This window comes from Pectinophora gossypiella, chromosome 15, assembly GCF_024362695.1.
Source record: "Pectinophora gossypiella chromosome 15, ilPecGoss1.1, whole genome shotgun sequence".
NCBI lineage: Eukaryota > Metazoa > Arthropoda > Insecta > Lepidoptera > Gelechiidae > Pectinophora > Pectinophora gossypiella.
The window spans coordinates 7,893,018-7,913,786 of NC_065418.1; the positions used below are offsets into that span (position 1 = coordinate 7,893,018).

Sequence of the window (20,769 nt, forward strand, 5' to 3'; positions counted from 1 at the left end):
TTCTTGTCATTTCTTCTCCTCAGCCATAACACCTTGCGAAATGACGTAAATTCAAAAATGTTACATTGACCTTCAACAAGTTTATCCATGATAATTACGTTGAATAAATGATTCTGATTTCTGATTTCTGATTTCTGATTTTTCAATATTACATCACAATAAAATCATAACAATATACAAATTACATCGCTATATTGTCGTCATCCTAATTTTATATTATTGAGAAACTCTGTTAAGTCATAATAGACATATAAGATTAAAAGCATTTGAATCAATTCGTAAATAGATACTGCGTAACACGTGTCTCTAGACCATTAAAGAGCAAAACAATTTCACTAAAAACAGTAAATACTCATTGGATATGAAAGAAAAACCGCTATATACCTATATCTAGCCGTAAGACCGAAAGTTCTTTTAAAACCCAAACTCCATAGTACAACTATAATGTCTGGAAATCTCGGCCTTACGAGGATATACATAATTTTAAGCATTTCAATTGTATATCCGTCGAGAGAAGACAATCATCCACCACGATATAATACCTGCAGATCGGATATCTACCTAGAGACGCGCGGTTTATTCCTCATAAAACTGCGCCTGCGACCATAGCCAGCGTGACCGAGCTCTCTGTGTAGTAATAACTCTCTACAACTTAGCGTAATTGCATAAAATCGTTTTTGTTGGAATTTCGCTTGCACAAGCGCGCGGAGGGTCGTATTTCTACTATTCTCTCGGCGAATCTGCAAATTTTGATTACTCTGCGGATTCAACAACGGTCATAAAAAGATTTGTGTATTCAATTTTAATATAATGTCGTTACTACTACTGTTACAACTTTCATAAGGCAAGTGATAAGCGATTACAGTTTCTTTCGAAAGGGTTAAAGCGGTAATTTTACACTTTCGACTGATTTCGTGATCAGATAATTATTTCACCTGCAGTATTACGAAACATAAGTAACATAATTATTAATAACAATCTTGTTAAATCTTCAGGGTGGGTAGGCGGATCCGTGGAAATCGGGATTACGCTGCTAGAGAGATGATGATAAAGTAACATGTTTAAAACTTAGGTATCAAAGCATAAAATGGCCTTTATCCGTTTCTCCAAAGCTTCAAGCAAGGTTTTTTAAGTAGGTAAGTATATTTTATATACAAGTCAAAAACCCAAACTACAAATAGCATTTTCCTATCCATTGAATAAAACGTAACAAGTCAAATGTAAAATATTATATTCCGTGTTTGTGATTCCAACACTTCCAACACCACAATGGCACCACAGCCATAAATCCTTATCTCTAGATAAGCTACCGTTTCACTTTCCATACGTTACGTCATATCAACTCGCGTGAATAAACATAACATTTATATGGAAGTTTCTTTTCGTAATTAATGTACCTAATGAATACAGTGTTGCGTAATGGTTTCATAACACTTCTAGTAATGTAGATAATAAGATAATGGTATGCATAATGAAAAAAATACTTGACGGTTGCTATTTTATCATTGTCTACAAAAAACTTAGTTATTCTGTTTATAGCGAATTGTTATCATGGGATTCTTATGTAATGAATTAGGTGCTAATTTTTAAAGTTTTTATTCGATGAAATTTAAAAAGTGTTTTAGCAGTAAATACAAAAAAGTATATTTGATTTCTTTTGATTCTGCTTATCCTGTTGTATGTCCCCTGTTCTTTTCCCGGTACTTAATTACATAAACCCGTAATCCCTAATAGGTTGGGCAGAACAACAACAAAATGATCAGGGCGATAAAAACATAATAATAATTTGACAATAATTTGACATTTGGGCGATAATTTGACATTTGCGCATATATAAAAGTAAGTACACAATGTACACAAATGTCAAATAGCAATATTGCTTTTCTAGATGAATTGCTTTTATGTGGCCTTTTTAACACCCCAAAAGACAACTTGCAGTATTGGTACCAGGTTTTGAAAGACGAAAACTGCAGATTATCAGCCCATCGCCCATTAATTCATCGTGGCCTGCCAGGCAAGATAAGCAGCTGACCACGTTCTATTTTTATATTCTTGCTCCCAATCTACGATTGATAGAAACAATATTTTGGTAAATCATTGATTATTAGTAAATATGCATAATATAAGCACGAAAATATCTCATCATCATCATCAGCCCATTAACGTCCCCACTGCTGGGGCACGGGCCTTCCCTATGGATGGATAGGGAGATCGGGCCTTAAACCATCACGCGAACCCAGTGCGAATTGATGGTTATTAACGACTGCTAATGCAGCCGGGACCAACTGCTAAAATATCTAAGTAAATTAGAATCGTCAAACTCACTCACTAAACATAATACAACTGCTAGCTAGTAGCTAGACGCTAGTATTATTTAAGCAAACACAAACTATACAGTCAGGGGGAAGCACGGGTCCCGAGCACGCGTCACGTCTGCGCACGCGACGAAACTGTCAATAAGGGCCTGTCCACATCACCACGGCACGACGTCGTCGCCGTGGAACGGTGCGGTGCCGTGGCGCGGCACGTTGCCGTAACGTGGGAATTTACGTTGCCGTACCGTAAAAATGTACCTCACGACACCGCAAAGTTACACACACAACAGAAGCAGAATACGTTTTGTGCGGTCCATATCTACAACGAGACTGTTATTTATTTGGTGAAGAATGTACCGAAAGTTTACAAGGCACGGCAACGTGTAACTTTGCGGTGTCGTGAGGTACATTTTTACGGTACGGCAACGTAAATTCCCACGTTACGGCAACGTGCCGCGCCACGGCACCGCACCGTTCCACGGCGACGACGTCGTGCCGTGGTGATGTGGACAGGCCCTAAGTGCAGGTGCAAACATCACGCGAACACACTCCTACTTTATTGAAGACGGACTATTTTAATATGACTGAGTTACAACGTGGGCTTTTTTGTAGTAGGTCCTTTAGATTTTTGAATATACCTGCCTATTTATATATTTTTTTTAATATCTCCTGCAATGAAACTGTAGCGAAGGTATACGTTACTCCAATTTATTGACAGGAGACCTATGCTCAGTAACAGCCTTTGTAGCTCAGTGATTGATTGTTGGACACACGATCCGTATCGAGTTCGAATTCCGGTGGGGACATAAACACAAATACTACATTGGATTCCCTTGTTTGTTTAGGACATTGCAGGTTGATCACCCGATTGTCTTTCGATCGATAGGTATAACTTAAAATTAGATAATGTATACAGGTAACAGCCTCCGTGGTCTAGTGCAACAGCCTCCGTGGTCTAGTGGTAAGAGCGTTAGGCTCACGATCTGGAGGTCCGGGTTCGATTCCCGATGGGGACATTGTCGAAATCACTTTGTGAGACTGTCCTTTGTTTGGTAAGGACTTTTCAGGCTTGAATCACCTGATTGTCCGAAAAAGTAAGTTAATTCCGTGCTTCGGAGAGCACGTTAAGCCGTTGGTCCCGGCTATTAGCCGTAAAAACACATCCACCAACCCGCAGTGGAGCAGCGTGGTGGAGTATGCTCCATACCCTCTCCGGTTGATTGAGAGGAGGCCTGTGCCCAGCAGTGGGACGTATATAGGCTATTTATGTTATATACAGGTACCAATAAGCGCACCAATAAGTAGATATAGATACATACATAAACTCACGCCTATTTCCCACCGGGGTAAGTAGAGACTATGGAATTCCATTTGGTTCGATCCTGACACACTTCTCTTGCTTCCTCCACATTCATCAATCGCCGCTTCATACACGCACTCCGGTTCAGAGTAGTTCATCCTAAACCTTTTCTAAGGACATCGAGATAGATATAGATAAACACGGCTATTGATGTAACAGAATAAAAAAATAAAGCACTATCAGCGTAATAAAGTATAACAAGTGCCTATCCCCATTTACTGAAATTCCTAGAAAGCAGTAAGATCTGGGTAATGTTTACACAGGTCCTCTCTTCACTCTACTTTAGCCCCTGAAACCTCTAAAGCGAATTCCGAAATCAAAATCCACTCCCAAACCTACTGACAGTTAACTTCCTAAGGCCGAGATTTCCAGACAGAATATTTAAACAATGGGGTTTATATTTTAAAAGGAAATTCGATTTTAAAGTTGCTTTTACTTTTCATTTAAAGGAGAGAGTAAAGTAGATGGAGATTTGCCGCAGATGGCATTAACTACTTGGCCGGACAAATGGGGAGCGCTGAAGGCTCTCACCCGGTATAACGTTTAAGACAACAGGCCTGAGGGTGCCCAGTTGGGCGCGAACCTCGTCTCAGGGCGTCGTCTGAGAAGAAAAATATTTGAAAGAATTAATCGACCCTAGTGGGTCTATAGCGATAAGCGCTGATTGAGGAAAATCGTCGACCACGCCGGCGGGGTCGGTATCGGGGTTAATAATAATAATAAATATCCCACAGTATATACATATTTTATACCTACTATATAACTAACGGCCTCCGTAGTCCAGGGGTTGATCTGGAGGTCTCGGGTTCGAATCACGATCCTCTATCATGTGGGTTGTGAGGTGGATTACCGACCTCATTTACTCAGGTGTCAGGGTTTCTATTGTGCCGCCAAAGGCCCCTGATATTAATCATGTAACTACGTACTTACATCAGTAAGTAATAACTGGGACCAACGGCTAAGTGCCTTATGAAGCTTGGATCATCTTACTTTCGGATAATCGGATGATCAGACCAAGATTCACAAAGTAATTTTTATGACGTTATTATATCCCTAACGAATCACAAATATTATGCCACACTTTTACTGACAATTTGACTCTCATCTTTCACCATAACTTCTTTATGCAAATGCGTCATGCGTCGTGTCATGCGTAATTCTAATTTCAAACAAAGAAAACGAAACGCAACCGCAATTACGTTCCGTTGCCCCCAAAAGTTTTTTTCTTTTTTATGTAAACAAAGTATCAGCTGGTTACCAAGTACGAAGTAACTGTTAAAAAAAATCGCAGGTGCTCCGGCACACGACAACTGATGGTAGCACCTTTAGAGCTGTTAAGGTTACTTGTTCAACAACATTATTGTCCTTAAGCCAAACACGACACACTTAATTGACGCAATTTACTTACAAGGAATATTATACATTGTGTAATTTTCTATTTCATGGCAAGAGTGAAGAGTTATTATGCTACCAGATGTTTTAACGTCACAGAATGATTGGTGTAGACGTCACAGAATGGTTGGTTTTTCAAAATAGAATTAAAACGCTAGCAATTAAATAGTGATACGTGTTCTTATAAAACAATACACTGGAAACACATAATACCTAGATGTATCGTAGCACCACATGTTAACCGAATTTGTTACGGGATCCCTATAACTACTAAGGTGTTATTACCTACGCAAGTAAGATGATGCGTGCTTCGGAAAGCACGATAAGCCTTTGGTCCCGGTTATTACTTACTGATGTAAGTATGTAGTCGTTACACGAGTCATGTCAGGGGCCTATGGCGGCTCAATAATAAACCTGACACCAGGGTTGATGGGGTTAGTAATCCACCTCAAATTCAAAAATTCAAATTCAAAAATATCTTTATTCAGTAGGTAACATAGTTACACTTTGAATCGTCAATTTTACATAACGAACGTCTCATCCGCCTAAAACTACTGCAGCTTCTCACAACCTGTATAGCCGGGGAAAAGAAGCTGCAAGAAAAACCTCGGCACAGGGCCCTAGACGTTCTTTAAAAAAATAAAAATAAACATAAAATATTGGTATACAATTGAGTAATTTAGCTGCCTAATATCAGTTCTCAGACAGTTAATCCCATGCATTCATATCTTCTAAATAATCACTAACTTTATAATAACCTTTTTTGTAAAGTTTTTGTTTAACTACTGTCTTAAAACAGTTGAAAGGCAAATTCTGAATGTCAATGGGAATCTTATTGTAAAAACGTATACATTGCCCCTTAAAAGATTTAGTAATCTTATGTAATCGACTGACTTGTAAAGCAAGTTTATTTTTATTCCTGGTATTAACAATGTGCCGATCGCTATTTTTTGCAAATAATCCTATATGTTTTTTTACATATATTAGGTTTTCAAAGATATATTGTGATGCCAAAGTTAAAATATTAATTTCTTTAAATTTATTTCTAAGTGACATCTTGGGTCCCAATTTGTAAATCGCCCGAATGGCTCGCTTTTGCAGAACAAAAATGCTGTTCATATCTGCAGCATGACCCCACAGCAAGATGCCGTACGACATTAGACTGTGGAAGTAGGCAAAATAAACTAATCGCGCGGTTTCTACATCGGTTATTAAACGAATTTTTTTGACCGCGAATGCTGCTGAGCTGAGCCTTTTGGACAACTTATCAATATGAGGACTCCATTGCAACTTAGCGTCCAAAGTAATTCCCAAAAATACAGCAGTATCCGTGAGGTCCAATTCCTTATTTTTTACAATAATAGAATCGAGGGGCCTACTAACATTCGATAACGTAAAATAAACATATTTTGTTTTATTTTCATTAAGTAGCAGGTTGTTTACAGTAAACCAATCCACTACCTCTGAAATGGCGTTGTTTACATCGTCAAAGGAATCTTGTCGTCTCTTTACTTTAAAAAGTAAGGAGGTATCATCTGCAAACAGCACCACCTCATGTTTTACAAGACTAGGTAGGTCGTTTATGTAAACTAGGAATAGAAATGGACCTAGAATTGAGCCCTGCGGGACGCCTATAGTGACGTTAGATCCACACGATCTGCAGCCATGCACATCAACCCTCTGAACGCGGCCACTAAGGTATGACTCCAAAAGAGCGATGGCATTATCAGTTATTCCATAGTGACGAAGTTTCGCGATCAAGATATCATGACAAACGCAATCGAAGGCTTTGGAAAGGTCGCAAAAGACACCAATAGCATCTTTGGACTCCTCCCAAGCCTGAAAAACATGATTTATTAACTCAACACCAGCATCGGTTGTTGAGCGACCCTTTGTGAAACCAAATTGTTTATTAGACATTAAATTGTTTAAATTGAAATGTTGAAGTAATTGCAGTAATAAAATTTTTTCAAATATTTTACTAAGCGTGGGTAGTATAGATATTGGTCTAAAATTAGTAGGGTCAGAAGTACTACCAGCTTTAAACAATGGAATGACTTTACTGTGCTTCATTAAATCTGGAAACACACCATTGTCTACACATTTATTAAATATACATGATAGATAGGGAGCTATGCAATCAATCACGGAGTTAATGACTTTAACAGAGAGACCATGAAGATCTGCAGTCTTTTTGATTTCTAAAGATTTAAAAGCTCTTAAGACGTCCCTAGGACTCACGTGTGTAAATGTTAGTTTATCTACTTTGGACGTATCTATGTGCTCCCTTACAAGTGATTGAGCGAGTGCAGGAGATGACTTCAAGTCCTTGGTAGTCGAAAATGGAATGTCAGTAAAGAATTTTTCAAAAGCTTCAGCAACTTGCTTATCATTTGTGAGTAGTTTACCGTCAATTTGTAATTGATACTCGAGATCGCGTGCTTTGACTTTCCCAGTTTCGCTATTAATAACTTTCCAAGTCATTTTAATAATATCTGAGCTACCTTTAATTTTACTGCTAACAAACATTGCCTTCGCGGTAACGCAAACACGTTTGAAAACTTTTGAATACTGTTTTACATAGTCGTGAAAAGCTACGCTATGATTGTATGTTCTTTCTTCGTAAAGTTCATACAACCTGTTTCTACTCTTATAAATTCCTACCGTCGCCCAGTCACTAAAAATTGGTGTGTCTGCTTTCTTAATTGTTTTTGCCTTAAATACTTTATTAAATTCCGATTTTGTTAGATTAAATAGGGAGTTATATAACAAATTTGGGTCATCACAGTAAGGAAGTTCTGGTAATTTGTTTGACATATTATCTTTGAATTGTTCTAAACGACTACTTGATATGGGATTGCATGTAACATCCTTTTTCAGTGAGCGGTCAACAAATAAGTTGAAAGATATTTGTTGACCACAGTGATCTGACTTTAATTTATTAATTATTAATTTATCACAAGGTTCTAAGTTACTAAAAATATTATCGATACATTTCGCGGACTGTGACGTGATTCGGGTTGGTTCTGAAAAAAGATTTACAAGATTATAACACAGAAATAAAGATTTGAATGTAGTACTTAATGAGCAATTTTCCAGAATATCAATATTAAAATCACCGCAGACGATAACATGTTTGCTTTTATTACATAATTTGCATAAAGCTTCATCAATAACTTTCTCAAATAGATCATAAGATGAAGCGGGGGGTCTGTATACGCTCAATACAATAAGCCGGCTGAGTTCAATACAGGCTAGCTCAACAGTTCGCTCAACTGAGAGACTTACAATATCCGTTCGTTCCTTATATTTTAAACAATTACGTACTAATATTAATGAACCGCCACGGATAGCCGTCTCCCTGCTGTACGAGCTGGCAACCTGGTGATTATTGAAGCAAACGAACTCATGTTTTTTTAGCCAATGTTCAGTTACGCACATAATATCAACACAATTACTGTTTAAAAAAAGTTCAATTTCAAGTTCCTTGCCCAATATTCCTTGTATGTTTTGGTGTACCAGGTTGATTACATTTGTATTTTTCTTATTGCATTTTATATTTAATATGTCCTCATTTAACTTACTACAGCCAAAGTTTTTCTCTGTTGTCATTAAATTTAATTTAAATTACAAATGTCAGAAATAAAAATAGGCTGCTCAATAGGAGCAGACGCGTTAAAAGCCAACGAATTGGCTGATTCTAATGTAAAAAAAAAGGATAGCGACTTCGCTATTTGTCTTTTGTAAAAGTTAGATAGATAGTAATATCTACCTTTGGTCAAATAAAAATTCCTAACATAGGAATTCGTATCAATGAACTGAAATTTATTATAATAATAATCGCATACTAAAGTATGCAATGTCAGGTTTAGATCATGCCTAAACTTATTTTCGGAATTAAGCTGACTTTGGCTGAAAGGCAATGCAAACAAAATCACTTGTTCTACATTCGGTAGGCTGTTAAGTAAGGAAATATAATGGGAAAGTAGTTCTTTGTTCGCGTTACCTCTCCTACCGGCCAAGATTATGATTGTACTATTTTTCGAGAATTTATAAGAAATTATTCTTTTTAAAATGTCTAAATAGGAGGCACCCGGCATACAATTATTAATTACTGCCCGCCTCAAGAAATGGCTAAGTTGTAAACCCATTGTTTTGCCAATTTCGTCACTAAACATAATAATATTTTGCGCTTTGTTTACCGGCGCGGGCGCCGCCTGCCCGGTCGCCGACGAGAAGGACGTATTATTGTCATTAACAATTGGTGTGAGGAGCAAGTCCTGCGCCGCCGGTACCAGCTGATGGGCCGGCGCGGGCGCGGACAGCGGGGAGGACTCGGAAACACGAGCAGGCCGCTCAGTCTGCGAGGATGAATGATTGCAACTATACTGACGATTAATTAGTGAATCGAAGCGTTCCGCGTTGTGAAAACTCAAATTCACTAACTTATCAGCGGCCAGCTCGTGCTTTCGAATAGTTTTCTGAGCTACTTCGTAGTCCAGTGTCATATTTTCTAAGGATTTTGTCAGTTTTTTTATCTGTGCCTGGAGCTGATCAATTTCACACTCATATTTTTTTGTTTGGTTTTCTAACGTTACGGTACAAGTATTAATTTCGTTCAATAGATGTTGCCCCGTATTAAACAAGTGGTGGTGTGAAGTTGATGCTTGTGGTGAGTCACAAGTGAGGTTACTCTTTGAACACAACACCTCGTGAGATGGGGTGGCGGCAGGGACCAAGTCAGGTGAGTCTGTGATCAGCTCGTCAAACAGCGATTGTGTCCGAGACGTTTTAGAAGTACTGTCCGCGAGTTCAAAGTCCGATATTTGTTTATGCGCGTCGCGCAGCTCGCGTTCCAGAACAACGGTGCGCTTGAGGGCGGTCTCAAACTCATCGCAGCTCCGGTCAAACACATGCACCGTTCTTTGTAGCTGGTCATTTTGGTCTTCCACATCATTTAAACGCTGATGTAAAGCCGCCATCTCACTCTTTAATTGTTTATTTTGTTCTAGTATGACTAATACCTCCTTCTCGCTATCCTCTCTCTCTGATAGTAGCTGCTCACAAAACGCTTTAGAATTCTTAAGTTCTAGTAAAGTCAGCTTTAATTGATCTTCTAGCTTACGAGCTGCCACACTGCGAGTAGTCATAGAAGACATAGTACTCATAGTGTTTTAGAGGCAACAAAAAGAAAAGAAAACGTGTCAGTGAGAAGCCACCAAAGAAAGAGTGGTAGTTACTTACAATTTTGATAATCGTTATTCTTTAATAAGTATTTAAAATGCACTATAGATTCCGAAAAGATTACGCACTTTTGAGTTTGTAACGGTTTAACTGACACAAAGACACTTATCACAATTTAAACGCCTTTTAGCACTTATAACCACACAAATTTATACAATATTGTTAAAATATGATAAGAATATTATGACGAAATTGGTTTTTTATGAATTTATATACGATAAATTAATTTAAATAATTAAAAACTACGAGAGCTAATTTGTTTACAACTTAACCGTAGGGTTGCCTCACTACCCACACGAAAGAAAAAGAACCTACGCAAGGATATAGGTATATTAGCATATAATATCCACGCAACATACGTACTCTTATTTCGATTTTTAAAATGTACTTACCTGCATAATGAACGAATATACTTGTCACCTAAAAGCTTTAAAATAAAAATATATTTCTTTTAGTAATTAAATAATTCTAAAATAAATCCATTAAAATAACACCTTGAAAACTTCACGACATAACTGGTAACGCTGTGGTAATCCCCATCAACTCATAATACAGTCTTCAATAAATTTACTTCTGAACACGACCTTATTAATTTTATGGGACCACTTGGTCTACTTGGGAACTAGTTTGGCTGCGATGGTACCCGACAAGTTATCTAGGGGTCCACAAACTAGTATTGGAAGTACGTTTACTACTCACACATTAACATAAACAGCCTAGACACGTCCCACTGCTGGGCATAGGCCTTGTCTCAATCACCTGGAGGGGGAACTGAGCATAGTTCCCCACGCCACGCTGCTGTACTATTCATAAGCTCATTGAATATTATGTTCCAAAAGAAAGAAGACCAAAAACAAAATGGATACGTCATCAAAAAATATCAGAGCTCTTGCAATATTTCATGAGAAGACCAGGAAAGCAGACCGTACCACCATTGTAGATTCAATGCAAAAGAAAGAAAACGAGATCCGACTGAATAGGGACGATTTGGGTAATTACGTACGAAATAATCTTCCAACTAAATATGAAAGATGGTCGATAAGCTGCCACTAGTACGACGACGCCATTACAATACAAGATATTGTTTATGAATTATGGAAAATAAATAAAATAAAATAAATAAATAAATTACTTGGAAAAAGAAAAGTTATAATAGGTAACAGTTAACTACTTCTAGTTCTTTCTTGTATTTAATTTAATTTTAAGTATTTAATTGACTTACGTATTAATATATTATAGATAACCGTTTGATTCGTATACTTCAACACATTAGTTCCATTACCTACAGTTATTTCAACCAAGGAGTTTAGTAAAATAAATCATATTCAATTCGTTAGCACTAGACAGCAATATTATAGCTCGATAATTGAAAAGTATAGTTTATGACCGCTTCTCGTCTTTCAAGATGTAATTAGTTAAACAGTTTATTAATAATAGTAACTTCAATGGAACGGACGTGCATTCTGCCCAATAACAGAATTTATACTTTACAAGAAAATTATTATTATTATATTAGTTTTTTTTTTACTAACAAGACAAGGATGTTTTTATTTTATAAAAAATAACGAAAGAACGGCCTCCGTGGTCCAGTGATTGAGCGTTAGGCTCACGATCCGCCCGGGTTCGAATCCCGGTGGGGAAATATCACAAAAATTACTTTGTGATCCCTAGTTTGTTAGGTTAGATTGTCCGAAAGTAAGATGATCCGTGCATCGGAAGGCACGTTAAGCCGTTGGTCCCGGTTACTACCTACTGATGTAAGTAGTCGTTACATAAGTCATGGTGCCTTTGGCGGCTCAATAGTAACCCTGACACCTTGATGAGGTTGGTATTCCTCGTCTCAACCTATACGAGAGAAGAAGTAGATTTTATAAAGGTGGATATACAATATGCTGTGTATGTCCTAAACAATACAGAAAAGAGTAAAGTTTCAAATAACTATTGACTTTGTTCGAGCTCCGTCCTATCAATCTCAAAAGGGATTGCGCAAAGATGCGTTGCCCTGCAAACGACGCAATCACTTACGAGTCTAAATCACTGCAAACGACTTTAGTTTTAATTTATGTTTCCCTATCTACCAGTGGACAGCGTAACTAGCTCGCAATAGATTGTACGACAACTCGATTGAAAATACTAAGCGATAGTATGAAATTCAAATAACTACCTAAGCGATAAGCACAGCAGCCATTTACACCATGTTTACGCAACTGTACAAGCTAACTATCGGCAAACACAGAAAGTGCATTCAGGGTATTTGAATTCAGTTTTAAATGTATTCAATATGGTTTACACTAGGGACATGCTTAGGGCTACTAGCTATGCAAATAATTACTAGCTAGTGCCCTGGTTACATAATTATAATACCATCAATTTTAGTTTAATACCACGTTACCTAAATGCCACGAGTCGTCCTAGGTTTGCCTTCAATTACAAATTAATTGTCTGTTCTTGTATATCCGAAATAATGGTAGTCATAAATATATACTTTTTTAATCCGCGAAAGTGCAATTCAATTCAAAGAATAGGGTTACCAATACAAGCTTATTATAAGAAGGCCTGGTATTAAATGTGTTCCTGTAGTTATTAAATAACATGGATGTAAAAGATGTGTTGCTATTGCAGTTTCTTGTCATTTCTTCTCCTCAGCCATATAACACCTTGCGAAATAACGTAGATTCAAAAATGTTAAATTGACCTTCAACTTTATCTAATTACGTTAAATAATTCTGATTCGGAGTTAAGTAGCGAATAAGGGGTTCGGATATACCTAATATCAGATTGATAAGAACGAACTACTCACCCACTTCAGGCGATACCCAATATAAACTTCTCACGCGACAAGAAAGTCGAATATAATCCCTGAGGCGTTCGGTCGATTTCTTTAGGGATCACTTTCAGGGATCGTCGGTCATTGTTCCAACTTCGTGAGATCGCAGATACCGGCGACAATGAGGCCACAACAATTAAACGTTGCCATTAGATAGCTAGAACAATTCACAATGGCACGTGAGAGGAATCGCATGGGAGTTTTTACTCCATTTGAATAAGTAACGTATAAACCGACTCGGATATATTTATACAGACTGCAGAATAAATCCACTGAAGTAACACTTAGCATTGAATCGGCGATGAAACCTCGCTGACGTGACCTTAACGACTCTAATCAGATCACCTTCAGAACACGTTCCGTATCCCCGAAGCCCTTTAACTTCCTCGAGTTTATCTTTCAAACAATACGCTACAGTGTACAGTACCTTTGCGAGGTCTGTGCCCAACTACAAAAGGCTTCACGGCTCCGGAGAGATACCGCCTCGTGTCTACCTGAACTAATTATTGATAGTAATTAAAACCAGTTGAAACTGTGCCGGAACGTCGGACATTCTATAATTTAAGGCATTACGGATATTACGTAACGCATAAAGTAAATTAGCCGTAAAAGTGGCAGCTTTGGATTCAAACATACGCGTGGCGGCAAATCGTTATGGTCATTAACGGTAGCTGTTTGAATACCGTTAAGAGCGTCCTCAAATACGACAATATTCGGTGGACCTTATTGTACCGTATGTATTGCCAGTGTGTGTGTGTGTTTAGGAGATTTTGTAGGAGTATAATCTTGAACGCAAAGTAAGTCGGAATGGTTCAAAATCTCGAATAGACATCTGATAAGGGGCAAATGACCACGTGAAAGCATGCGTCGGCACGCGCGGCGAGTGGGCGCGCCTTAGTCGCACAATGAACTGCTAAGCAAACTTACGTGGATGTGCTTTTTTGTAGTTTTTACAAAAATATACTAGAATGGCCTCTTTGCTTTTTTATATTAACTATCAAACGTTTTTATTTTATAAATCTCTAACTTCTATTTAGAAAATAATTGATATTTTAAAAATGTAGTACTTAGTTTTGCAGGCCAGTGTATCTATCTACATTTTGCTATAAATTTTTACTATGTTTTTTTTTTCTAAAACGTCACTGTCGGAAAAACGTCAACTTTTTAATTGGCATGTGTTCATATGTCTGTAAACATGTGTTTCCAATCCACTACTACATCGTGTGGAATTTCCTCTATTCTATCTATTTACAGCTTCAAGAACATCCTCAACTCCAAAGAGCAACACAGCGCTATCAATTTCAACATAATATGTACATTATACTAATCCACCTCTTAATTCATACCGGTGGTTTCCTAACTCGTCGCGTCACCTACAAGTACATACACTTGCCGATTCACAAAACTGGTTCCGGCGGACCATCCACTTGCTCTTGGACGAGTGTTGGCCAACTTTCACGAGATTCCACACGGGCCCCTACGCCGTGAGAACATCTGAGAGCCTACACACGGCAAGGCCGAGCTTGAATTAAACTCGGCATAACGATTTCACGTGACACTACAATTGCCGTTTGAATACACTGTACGAAACAAAATCATTCCATGATTCAATATACTTTGAACAGTTCTCTATTCAAAGTTCTAAATAATAAATAAAATAACATAACATAAACAGCCTATATACGTCCCACTGCTGGGCACAGAAAAAAAATATAATAATAATAGTATAGTAATAGTAGTGTTGTAATAGTAATGTAGTAATAGTAATATAGTTCTAAATAATCTAGATGTTAGAAAAACTTTTACTGAGCTTTAAATGAAACCACAACCTCTTCCTGTTGACCTAACACTACGACTGGTATACGCCTTACGAGCTATGTCTCCCAACACTGTTGCTTGGCGATTTGCTAAAAGTGTACAAAGACGAAGTTTTTCTTTGTCACGTTTCAAGACAAGACACATACAATGAAGTTGTCAAACCCATGTAATTATCAGGGAAAGACGAGATAACTATCACAAAGACAAATTGTTTTCCTGCGCAATGTCAAGCCCATTGTCTTTAATATCAATGGTATGTACGTTGAAAAGTGTTATCACATCAAAATCAAATCAAATATCCCTTATTTCACACAAACAAAACATACAAACGTTTAGCAACAGTACAAATGGGCGGCCTTATTGCTCTGAAGCACTTTCTTCCAAGCGACCACTACCAGGAATCAGCCATAAAATCACATAGATGCGGGACGGTGCAACTAAAACAGTTAATAATTATAATAACTACATTTAATATTCATACAAAAACACAATACGTACATATAGCGTTGCATTTAGATACTTTGTTTTATTATTATTGTTTTATGAATTTGGTTTGTTTTTCTTTTTGTTTTGGTATTTTTTTATTTTATATATTTTTTTTTGTCTGTGTACTTATTGATTTCCGTGTGGTTTCTGTCCTGTGTTAAATGTAATGTACCTGTCTGTCTGTGTCTGTGGTGTCCGGAAGTAATAAATGTTTCTTTCTTTCTTTCTTTCTTTCTTTCTTTATATACTCAATGTTTACTAAAACCCTAACCATATATAGAGGTAGGAGTAGGGAAATATATAGAATGCTAAATACATCATATACACTAAGAATAACCACATTGACTATGAGCTCGCAGCAGGTTTTTGAAGATCTGAAGAGAGACCACTTCATGTCATTTTTATAATAAATAAGTAATTTATAGGAAAAGGAGACCAAAAGACGTTTGTTCCGTCGTACACTTCGCATCAAGACGCCGAAAAATTGACGGGTACTGCCGAGAAAGGGCCGGGCGTGTGTGTATACAATTTCATTCGTAGGGTCACGCGGTCAAAGAAGCCGGTATACTGACATCCATATTGAAGTTATTATTGGAAACGTATGCTGTGTCGTAAAATGTACCTGCAGTAGTGATTGAACGGTGACTGCGAGACATTTGGTATGCTACTTTAGTACGCACGGGTCACGGTTCAAATATATCGATTTGTCATTTTGTGAACGTGAAAGTGGAATAATATACTCGTATTCATTTTTAGTTTAGTTTTGTATTTATAACGAATATGCTGAACGTCGGTTTTCAAAACAATCACTGTATACGTTTCCTTTTCAAATAAACATTTATGTTTTATTTTGGGATTTCTTGTGAGTCACAGCAACAAAGGTTGAGAAGTTACGTAAGTCGTGGTATTCGTACAAAGCTAGTTATACTAATAGCACCAGAACCTAGTGTTACTCTCAAAAGTTAAAACTTTCAGAGTCTGTGTTCATCGGTATGGCTTCAAAATACTATAAATCCGTATCATGACTACAGTATCATGATACGACTAAAACAGTTAATATAATAATCTACTGACTACAATATCATGATACTATTGTATTAAGCAATGCTAAAGGTTTCGCAACCCAATATGCTGCGTGCGAGCGTGTGGATTGTAAATTCAAGTTAGTGATAAATAATAGATAGGAAATATAATAACCCTAAATATTGAATCTGGTGCCCCAATGCCATTTTTTGGTTTTTCCCGAAAGACAAGGCAAAGGCCAATGTTCATACAGCCAAGTCATTTTCTCTTGTTGATGCTTAATTAAATGATGAAAGGTGATGACGATGAATGATGAAACCTAAGCCCCCACCCTAGGAGCAGACTCCGAACCCCAAACGAAAACTCAAAAATCCCCATAAACTTTCGAGTTACGAAGCGGCTTGTTGTCTCGTAGCGAAAATAGATAGGTACACATTGTTTATTGAATATTCCGATATAATAACACTATCGCGAATGTTTTCCGACTAACTTAATGCGATCATTAACCACAAAACAGCACTTCATATTAATTATTTAAATTATTCAATGAAGAAAGTAACCTTGTCGTTCACGTTCCAGCCAAAAAACGTGCATTCCGAAGCACGGCTCATCTTTTATTCGGACAATCGGGTGATCAGCCTGTTATGTGTTTAAGTAATTTCGTGATAATGTTTAAGTAATTAAAACACATAATAACGTGTTCTTACCGCGTTTAAAATAGGGATATGAGACTCCCGATATTTCGACACTGTTGCAAGTGCCATGATCACGGGATGACTGATGAGATTGGAGTGGTGTATCGGGAGTCTCATATCCCTATTTTAAACGCGGTAAGAACCCGTTATTATGTGTTTTAATTATGATAATAACCGCGTAAACTTAAAACAATGTATAATGTTTAAGTATTTTCCAACCCGGGACCTCCGGATCGTGAGGCCAACGCTCAACCATTGGACCACAGAAGTCGTTACGAAAAGACTGTTTAAGAAAACTGTCCACTCACTACTATAGTTACTAAACTGATGTGACGTTGACACTGACTTTCTTGTTACCAAGTTGATGTTGACAGACGCCTACACCATTCAGAAGACGGCATGAGGTGAACACGCTAATCACATTGTCTTCATGTCGTAACTATTGTATGCATATGCGACCGCCTTTGTTTAGACCCTGATGTAGGTAACTACTACGAAAACGGAACTGAGCGAATTTTGATGGAGAGCTCATTCATGTAGTTATTATGTACCTTTAAAGGTATCTATTATTAAGTAGGATTTTTTTTTATAGATACTTTAGTTTAGATCGCTTACAATACGTTTATGTCGCCAGATCTTAGAATTGATAGTTTCATTTTACGAAATGGTCATATTTTATAAAATAGTTAACATAAGTTGACCATATAATTAGAAACATCAACGTTTAATGATATTTTAATCAACGACTGGCCATATCATTAATGTAGGCGGTGCTCATACTATGGCATTTCATATAATATTTACTTCTTTTTATTTATTCATATTTATACACACACCTCTGCACCTTTTTAGAGATATAGGCGTGCTACGTTATGTGTATGTTAAATATTTCACACATTCTCGCAAACCTTAACTTTCCTAAAAGATTTTGTACCATCGAAACCTAGTAAAAGAGCGAATAGTACCAATAGTATCGGAGCCCTTCAGAGCTCAATAACCCGTAGGAAACGTAAATGTCACGGCCAACGGTACCGGGTACGTACCTGTAGTTATCCCAGGAATGTGCTGCGTCGTCGGGGATTCCGGGGAAAAAAAGAAACATTAACGCAACAGTTAGAGTTACCCCGTAATTCGCGTTAGAAACTTTATGCTGCGATTGTTTTAAGTATGATTTAAATCAAATGTTAGTTCTAGCTTCCCTACTAAAGAGAACGGATGATAACGAAGTTGTTCAAACAAGATAACAAATAACATAAAAGCTCGAGTTGTAAAAGGGAGCGAAAATACTACTCATAAAAACAAATAAGAAATGTTAAAGCAACTGTATAATAGCAATTACCTTTCAACTTGGAATTATGATCACAGGATGTCTAAGAAACAAGTTTTAAGTTGTAAAGGTTGAAAGCTAAGTAAGCTCTCCTGTAAAGTTACTAAAACATAAAGACTCGCGTCATACTAGCAAAGACAACATTACTGCAGTAAGATATAGTAAGTAACTATTTTTCATGTCTTTTCTGAAGATTTCTAAGGTTTTAGAAACCTATTACCTACAATGTCTTATTGACAGTTTTCATACCTCAGCACGCAGTAAAATTAAGTGAAGGAAATAAGTACAATTATGTAGGACAGGAAACGGTCCAATACAGGTAATTTGGTTGTTAGAATATAAATATACAAATCAGATAATTTATGCTTTGGCAGTTATAGGAATAAAATTTCAATTTGTTTCTAGGTCATCAACATCATCGCATTCCAGCGCCAAAAAAACAGTCGACAACAAAAACTAAAGTCCGTACAATAGTAGAATAGTGGGTTTATTATGAGCTATTAATACATTAAATTCTTTTGATAAAAACTATTTAAAATTCTCTGGGAGGTTTCATTTCTCATAAACTTTTTACGTATGCAGCGCGTTGATGTCCTTTGAAAGCAGATTCGCTCACGTCTCGCGCGGCGACTATCTCGAAATTAATTCACTTTTACTGCACTATTATACCTGTTTAATACGCATTTATAAATATAATTTAATAAACGTTTATTCAGAGAATTCTTCTTATAAAGATTCTTTAATACTTTAACTTTGTCAGATATAAATAGTCTATAATGTTAAAGTTGTGAGTATGCAGAGATGAGTGTAACATTTTCTGATAAATACCCTCAGGGTATTTTTGTGTCAGTACCTATATACTAAGTAGAAAGTTGTTTTGATCCAAACAGCCTATTCCATGTATAATCTGTGTAATACATACCCTGTTTCACGTTGAAGCGTGCGAATCAATCCTTTTCCATAAACACTTATCCACAAAATTCACAGTACACAACGAAGCCTTCGGAAACACCACAGATTTGAACTTTAACTTTGCACGGCCACTTTTAACGAACCTACAGAGCACAGAGGTACCTGGCGTGATTTAAGGCAGCACTCACCTAAAGCCTGTATTGACACTTAACTATCCCACCAGTCTAAACTCTGCGCACATTCGACACACGCTGTCACTAAAACCACACAAACGTCTCCTAATTCAAAATGTGACGTGTATAGCAAAACATTGCTGAAAAATCGACCGTTGAATCGAATAAAACCATCGCTATGTTACGGTGTTAAGTTAAAACTAAGTTGGTCCGCTATACGAGCGAGGAAAGACCGTTGATCCAGTTTGCCGATCGGTAAAACAGTGCCTTATAAAATGCTGCTTTACCGACGCGGAGCAGTATCGCGCATTGAGCACGTATGCCTCCGTCTCGTTCTCGCAACAGCTTTAGCGTCAGTGCTGCTATCTTCAGGTTGCGAGCGATACTAGCAACTTGCGCCTGCGCCGAAGCCTCTCAAAATAATGTAGCAACAGGTGAATTATTCAAACGTGTGCGTTACCTGCTTAGTATTTTTTTTGTGTGTGTGCATTCTTTCGTGATTATGGTTTAATGATAACGTAGTATTTTGTACGGCGCTATTTTATCAGCCCTCGCCGCGGTAATGCTCCGTCTAGTATGCAATTATCGTTATTTATGAAAGCTTCTAACTATTTATTAAACGTTGTTGCTTTGATAAAGTACGCTCAGCTTGGATTACCATATATTAAAATGCGTTTAATCTGACAGTTCCTAAGTCTCGTTAATTGAAATGAAGAGAATCTCATACACGATTTAGAGAAATAACACACTTAATTGGACACTTAATGAGATAGACGGTTCGTATCCACATTAATATTGCTAAACTTTTTCGGGGTTTTACAAAGCCGATGTTTTATTCACTGTGACACTGTTTTGTTTAACGAATTGATTAAAATTGTCCCTACACTAAAACCCTTCGTTCGAGAATTTACATAATCCGGCGTTAAATCAAAGAAAAAGAAGCGTTTACCAAATCACTTCCATTTGAAGCGCAAACAAAATCCGAACCTTTCAATTTCATTCAGCCTTCGAGAAGCAGGATTGATTTTATGTCTATTATTGTTGGAGGGCGCGAATAAAAAAATGCCAATTACATTTTAAATATAAGGATGCGTATCCCAAAATGAAATAAACCGTGAAAAAGACTGACACTCGGAAATCAGGAAAATAAGCGGTTTATTTTATGTTCCTTCGTCAAACCCTTGCCACAGTACTCTT

The 20,769-nt window shown here is 37.3% G+C and overlaps 1 protein-coding gene across 2 annotated transcripts in view; it reads right to left on the reverse strand.

Moving 5' to 3' along the window:
* Window positions 1-20,769, reverse strand: part of LOC126373010 (apoptosis-stimulating of p53 protein 1) — a 304,602-nt gene that overhangs the window by 197,110 nt on the left and 86,723 nt on the right. The window contains exon 1 of one of the 2 annotated variants that reach the window (XM_050018960.1): window positions 19,410-19,822. The exons of the other annotated variant lie outside the window; for it this stretch is intronic. The gene's annotated coding sequence lies outside the window, so the exon portion shown is untranslated. Of the gene's footprint in view, window positions 1-19,409; window positions 19,823-20,769 lie in introns of those variants that run through there. 2 annotated transcript variants of the gene reach the window in all.